The sequence below is a fragment of the Gossypium hirsutum genome, chromosome A01 (assembly GCF_007990345.1).
Source record: "Gossypium hirsutum isolate 1008001.06 chromosome A01, Gossypium_hirsutum_v2.1, whole genome shotgun sequence".
NCBI classification, from domain to species: domain Eukaryota; kingdom Viridiplantae; phylum Streptophyta; class Magnoliopsida; order Malvales; family Malvaceae; genus Gossypium; species Gossypium hirsutum.
The window spans coordinates 38324053-38329728 of record NC_053424.1 but is presented as its reverse complement, the minus strand read 5'-3'; positions in this window follow the sequence as shown (position 1 = coordinate 38329728).

Sequence of the window (5676 nt, the reverse complement as noted above, 5' to 3'; positions counted from 1 at the left end):
CGAATTCCTTGGAACGCACAAACGACTTCTAAACCTCAAACAACCATCATCATCAATCTGAAACTCCGATTCCTTGTTCGGAACACACTCAGCTCGTTTTGCGACCAATTCATCATCGACTTTCTGAGCTTCACGAATTTGATGAGTCAATAATGGTTTGGCTTTTAATTCAGCTACTAACACATTGTCAGGTAGAACAGACAAGTGTACATTCATCGCTCGCAAAGCAAACAGTGATTTCCGGCTTAAGGCGTCCGCAACCATATTAGCCTTTCCCGGGTGGTAATCAATGACAAGCTCGTAATCTTTCAACAACTCAAGCCAACGTCTTTGTCGCAGATTCAAGTCTCGTTAAGTCATCAAATATTTGAGACTTTTGTGATCCGAAAACACATGGCACTTCTCACCAAACAAATAATGTCGCCATATTTTCAATGCAAACACAATGGCGGCTAGTTCGAGATCATGGGTCGGATAATTTCTCTCGTGTGGCTTCAATTGTCTCGACGCATAGGCCACAACTCGACCTTCTTGCATCAATACGCAACCCAACCCAAGTAGGGATGCGTCACTATAAACGACAAACTCTTTACCCGATTCGGGTTGCACCAAAATTGGAGCTTCAGTCAAATGAGTTTTCAGTTGATCGAAGCTTTTCTGACATTTCTCCGTCCATTCGAACTTAACATCCTTTTGAAGCAACTTCGTCATTGGTGTGGCTATCATCGAGAAACCTTTAACAAATCGTCGGTAATAACCGGCGAGCCCTAGAAAGCTCTGGACTTCGGTAACATTTCTCGGAGGCTTCCAGTTAAGTATGGCTGAAATTTTGCTCGAGTCAACCCGAATACCCGATGCGGATACCACATGACCCAAGAAGCTAACCTCTCTTAACCAGAACTCACACTTACTGAACTTAGCATATAACTGCTTATCCCGCAAAATTTGCAACACTAGCCTCAGATGCTCAGCATGTTCGGTCTCATCTCTTGAATAGACCAAGATGTCATCAATAAACACAACTACGAACCGATCCAAATACGGCCTGAAGATCCGATTCATCAAATCCATAAACACCGCAGGGGCATTAGTGAGCCCAAACGGCATCACTAAGAACTCGTAGTGACCGTACCTCGTTCTGAAAGCAGTTTTGGGTACGTCCGAATCTCGAATCCGCAACTGATAATAACCCGATCTCAAATCTATCTTTGAAAACACCGATGCTCCTTTAATTGATCGAACAGATCATCAATACGCGGTAACGGATACTTATTCTTTATCGTCACTTTATTCAGTTGACGATAGTCAATGCACAACCTCATGGTTCCGTCCTTCTTTTTCACGAACAATACTGGTGCACCCCAAGGTGAGAAACTCGGTCGAGCGAAACCTCTATCCGTCAATTCTTGCAACTGAGCTTTCAACTCTTTTAACTCGGTTAGTGCCATACGATACGGAGCGATCGAAATTGGCGTAGTTCCAGGTACAAGCTCAATACCAAACTCTACCTCCCGAACAGGTGGCAAACCCGGTAACTCTTCAGGAAAAACATCCGGGTATTCACAAACCACCGGCACCGATTCGGGTTTCTTTTCTAACTCCTTGTCATCAAGTACATACGCGAGGTATGCTTCGCACCCTTTCCTTACATATTTCTGGGCCAACATTGATGATATTACAGCTGGCAACCCCCTTAAGTCCGCAGACTCAACTCGGATTATTTCGTTATTTGCGCACCTCAAATCGATAGTCTTGCTTTTGCAATTCACAACCGCATCATGCGCGGTTAACCAATCCAAACCAAGAATAACATCAAACTCGTCGAACGGCAAAAGCATCAAATCGGCCGGAAAACAGGATTCTCGGATTATTAGAGGGCATCTCTTACACACTTTATCAACAAGTACGCATTGACCAAAGGGTTTGATACTCGAATTACGAGCTGAGTAGACTCAACAGGTAGAGTCTTACTGGTTGCTAAGGTTTCGCATACATATGAATGAGTAGAACCAGGGTCAATTAATGCAATCACATTGTATCAAAGAGAGTGAAGGTACCAGTGATGACGTCGGGGGAGGATGCCTCCTCTCGTGCGCGAATGGCATAAGCTCTAGCAGGAGTACGGTTCTCGGCTCGATCGGCCGTATCAGAGGTCCCCCTCTGACTACCACCCCTGCCTCCTAAAATTCTCGGTGGTCTACCTCTAGATGTCACTCCACTAGGTCTTCCACCTTGAATCTTATTCTTCTCATCCAGCTCCGTGCAATCTCTACTGAAGTGGTCCTTCGAACCGCATCCGTAACAGGCCCTGCTAGTAGACTTGCCCAACATTCACCTAGGTGTCGTCTTCCACATTGGGGACATTCAGGTTTCTCGTGACGATTATTGCCCACACTAGCTACCGAAGTAGCTCAGGAGCCCATCGATGGTCTTGCCCTGATGGAAATTCCCGCAGTCGCCCTCGACTTATTAATGTCCTCCCTGAACTTCTTTACAGCTGAGAACGGAGCTTTACCCGTCGATCTTTTACGATAATCTCTAGCTTCAAATTCAGCCTTCCTCTTCTCCTTTCCAAGTTCTTCCGCCTTGCAGGCTCGTTCGACTAGTGTTACGAATTCCTTTATTTCCAAAATACCCATTAGTAGCTTTAATCTTCATTCAATCCTTCCTCGAATCTTTTGCACATAGCAACCTCATCAGCTACACACTCCCGGGCATACCTACTGAGTCTTACGAATTCATGTTCGTATTCAGATACAGTCATACGGCCTTGCTTGAGTTCCAAGAACTCCTTACGCTTCTGATCAATGAACCGTTGGCTAATAAATTTCTTCCGGAATTCCGTTTGAAAGAAGTCCCAAGTTACTCGCTCGTTCGGGACTATGGAAATCAAGGTCCTCCACCAATAGTAGGCTGAGTCTCGCAACAAAGATACAGCACATTTTAGACATTCATCGGGTGTGCATGACAATTCATCGAACACCCGAATGGTGTTATCAAGCCAGAACTCGGCCCTTTCGGCATCATCAGTTACTATGGCCTTGAACTCCTCGGCCCCACGCTTCCTAATCAAGTCTACAGGTGGCTTACTCAGCCTCACAGGATCAGCGACTGATGCATTACAGGCTCTTGGGGTGGATTATTCAAATTTGGGAATTGTTGGACAGCCGGGTTGGTTCGGGCATATTGCGCGACCCACTCATTCATCATGGTAAAGAAGGCTTGATTAGCCCCTCACCTTGATTATTCGCAGATGACTGAGGTTCAACAGGCGGCGTCTCTTGTGCAGGAGCAGCCGCTACGCTCTCAACGTCATCCGCTAGGGTTCTTTCTTCACCGGGATCCATTTACTAATCAAAACAAAAACATTTCAACCGTCAGAAGTCATCACCCTTTTAAACATTAACATTAAGGCATGTATAGCTAGACTCATACGTGCTATGGTAGTCCTAGAACCGACTAAACCATAGCTCTGATACCAATTAAATGTAACACCCCGAACCCGAAACCGACACCGGAGTCGAACACGAGGTGTTAACTGACTTTAACCCCTTACAAAATTTATTTTCCAGACACTGCCAATCTGTGTACTAGTCGTTTTAAAAATCATATCTTGAGTTTCGTAACTCAAAAATCAGTTTCGTAATTTTTCCCAGAAACTAGACTCATGTGCCCATCTATGTATTTTTTTCTAGAATTTTGGTTGGGCCAATTAGTACAGTTTATTAGTCAAAGTCTCCCATGTTGCAGGGATCGACTACACTGACATTTGCCCATTACGACTTGGATATCTCCCTACACGGGGCTTCAATACTGATGTCGTTTGTTTCTATGAAAACTAGACTCAGAGAGGAATCTGTACATATATGGTACGACCCCTAATTATCTCTGGTTAATTTGTAATGAATTTCCAAAGTCGGAGCAGGGAATCCAGAAACCGTTCTGGCCCTGTCCCACTATAATCTGATTATCTCTTAATATACTGCTCATATGATCTTTTCGTTACTTCCACATGAAAGCAGACTCATCGAGCTTCGATTACATAATTTATTCATCAATTAATTCCACTCCTACTATTTTTAGTGATTTTTCAATCTCATGACACTGCTACTGCCAGCATCTGTTACGAAAGTAACTAGGTCCATCTCATGCCTACCCTTGATCCAACTCAATCGAACATTCGTGCCATTTTCGCATGGCTTAAAGTTTACATGCCAAAATTCAAACACAACGTAATAGCTTATACATGCCAAAATGTTCTTCTAAGCCAACTAAGAAGAAAATACCAAAACTTGCTATCCGGTGTGATGACTTCGATGACGGCCTGACCCCGCAAAGTAGATGAGTCCAAGCAACCTATAATGGGTGACAAGGAAACACCGAGTGAGTTTATAACTCAGTAAGTCAAAGCAATGCACTACCATCCATCAATAACATTATCACAAGAGGAAACAAAATGGAACAAGACAATTTACTCCATCCATACCGAACCATACCATAGTTCCTCCAACCTATCGATTCAATTTCATACCAATTTATGCATTCACAATCCACATACTCATCAATAGGATATTCGAGGCATTTTCATAAATCATTTTATTTTCGTTACAAACATACAACTAAACGGCCTTTCACCCATTCTACGATAAATTTTATGTACGTGACTCAAGTATATTTGTCACATAGGTTCAACTTACCGAGCTCAACACCAAGTATAAGCATAGCACCTATTAGCCATGTACTCAAGACACTTACCCGATCCGCTGTCCGCGATCGACTCAATAGTGTCGCACACATAGTGTCCATAATGATTCACGAATGTATATTGAGCCCGCACACTCAGTGCTATATAATCATCTCGCACACTTAGTGCTACGTAATCAAATCGCACACTTAGTGCTACATAGTCAACTCGCACACTTAGTGCCGCATGGTCATTCGCACACTAGTGCATCATATCATTTCGCACACTTAGTGCAACATAGTCAATCGCACACTTATGCTAACAATTAATCCCGCACTTGCGCAATCTATGGTCATAAATGTTATCCGCATTAGTGCAGTCACATAGTACTCTTACCTTTTCTTTCATTAACAATTCATATATATCGTTCATGCATTATTGTATATTTTCATTCATCAGCATCTACATAACATATGACATTTGAATACACATACATGCTTAATGACTACCTCGTGTTGGGTAAGACAGTTCCAACTCGGCTACTCGATAACCTTTTCTTTGCCTTTGCTCGATTCACCTCCTTTAACTCCTTGAGCTAAATCAATAATTTAACTAGTTTAACCACCTTGCTAAATATTACAATCCGATTTCACATGTATATGTATGTTAGTATATTCGGCTAATACCTCATGCAACTACCAAAGCCGATCAACTAAATATACTTATGAATATATATATCATCATCGAAATCACCTAAGCTTAGACATCAATTTTTATTCCAAGCAAGTTGCCGAATGCAACCTTACTAAATTTTCATGGATTCAAGTCATGGATTCAATATACCATTACCATGGAATCAACAACAAAAATTCATAGACAATTTAGGAAAAACATACAAATCTCAATTCAAACAAAGACCATTGGCCAAATGCACATATACCGCATAACAAAAATATTGACCTTGGTTGCAACTAGTTACATCCATCAATTTT